Below are 1,864 nucleotides of genomic sequence, written 5' to 3'. Positions count from 1 at the left end.
TTACTAGAATTCAAGGAATTGCAAGATCAAAAAACAGTGAGAAAACCTACCATTTACCAGCTATGAATTTAGAAATTTTTTCTAGTGCTATAGTAGTTGGTAAGATTAGGAAACCAGTAGGACACTCTTAAATGCTCTTGGTGGAAGAACATTTCTGAATGACAAGGAAACACTGTGGGGTAAGAAAAACTAGGCATTGTAATAGATCATTCCTTCATGTGAATGGATTCATACAATACATAGTTATTACCTAAGTCTGAAGAAGGTAATCCTGGTTGGTGGTAGGGGCCTCTCATCCTCTGATAGAGAGGATAACAGAGCCTGATCACCAGAGTCTGGAGCCTCCAGGTTCACCTGAGTAACTGACACTCAGCTGAGAGATGGAAGAAGAAGGCCAAAGAGAAGGTATATCAGATAGGGACACCTATTACTTCTGCTCAGAGTCCACAAATGAGAATCAGGCAGATGGCCCCACTGAGACACAAAGGGGCAGAGGGCAAATGCTCCCCAGTCACAAATCAACACTATGGATGAAAGGTATGAGATTGTCTCTGTCATCATCTCTTCACCGGGAACAACTCTCCTGCTACATCCCCTCACCCCTCAAAAATGTATTCCTGATGTCTAATTTGGTTCCCCTATATTCCTGTTATAAGTGAAACCATCTGATATTTTTCTTTTTCCTTCTGGCTTATTTCACTAAGCATAATTCCGTCTAGCTCCATCCATGGTGCTGCAAATGGCATGCGTTTATCTTTTTTGAATGCTGAATAATATTCTATTATGTATATATGCCACATCTTCTTGATTCAGTCATCTATTTTTAGGCATTTGGGTTGTGTAAAAAAATAATAATAACAGTACACACCACAATAAAGCCAAAACAGACAATTATAAACCAGAGACATCCTGCAGGGGACAAGAGGGAGAGGGGTGAGAGGGAGGGAGGGAGGAGCACAGGGGACTGAGGTGATGGTACACGGGTGCCTTGGGGAAGGAAATTCTAGGGGGACTCAATCTGAGGGGGTGGGGGAAGCAAATATTGTTTAAAAAATGTAAAAAAGTGATAAATGTTCAAATTAAAAAATAAATAAATAAGTTAGCATAAAAAATGTATTCCTGTGCCAAATTTATCTCCACCCCTCCTTGGTCAGGAGCACCTCTCAGTTGCTGAGAAATCAAAGTCCACTGTGGTGCTAAAACATTCAGAGACTGACAAATGAGAGCCTAGGCAACCTGGCAGCCCCATTTCCACTGAATTCATTTATTCCTTGCTACAGCTTCCAAACCAGCACTATTTCAAGGGATATTGACAAAGGAGCTAAGTTTGCTGGGGCTGCCACAGTAGGGATACTGGCTCTAGTAGAGCTGGAAGGGGACTGTGTTTGGGAGCCTCATCATGGGTTATGCCAAAAACCCTCCTCTGAAGCAATAGCTCATCTATGCCATTCTGGGCTTTGCCCTCTCAGAGGTCATGGGGCTTTTTTGCTTGATGATCACCTTTCTCATCCTTTTTGCCATGTGAAGGAGCTGTCTCCACCTCCCATAATTCTTTCTGCCCTGTACCTTTTCTTTACCTCTCCAGACTGCCTGGGGAAAGTCATTGGCTCATGGTTTGACAAGGAAGACAAATACTGTATAGCAAGAAAAAAAAGAGAGGTTGTTTCTACCAAGGTAAATGATGGATGGATAGATGGATGGATGGATGGATAGATGGATGGATGGATGGATAATTAGATAGATTTATATATAATGTAAAACTTATATATAATATAAAATTTATACATGATATATATTATATAATATAAAACATGCATAAATATATAAATATAATAATATACATATATAAATATATAATAATAAG

General features: G+C 39.9%; 1 pseudogene; it reads left to right on the top strand.

Annotated features, from left to right (window-relative positions):
* Window positions 1–1,111: 1,111 nt before the first annotated feature.
* Window positions 1,112–1,525, top strand: LOC119243816 (ATP synthase F(0) complex subunit C2, mitochondrial-like; annotated as a pseudogene).
* Window positions 1,526–1,864: the final 339 nt, after the last annotated feature.

Source organism: Talpa occidentalis, unplaced genomic scaffold, assembly GCF_014898055.3.
Source record: "Talpa occidentalis isolate TD23 unplaced genomic scaffold, MPIMG_talOcc4v2.1 talOcc4.13, whole genome shotgun sequence".
Classification (NCBI taxonomy): domain Eukaryota; kingdom Metazoa; phylum Chordata; class Mammalia; order Eulipotyphla; family Talpidae; genus Talpa; species Talpa occidentalis.
The sequence above is the reverse complement of the archived record's forward strand: the minus strand, read 5'-3'. Positions and strand labels throughout refer to the sequence as shown.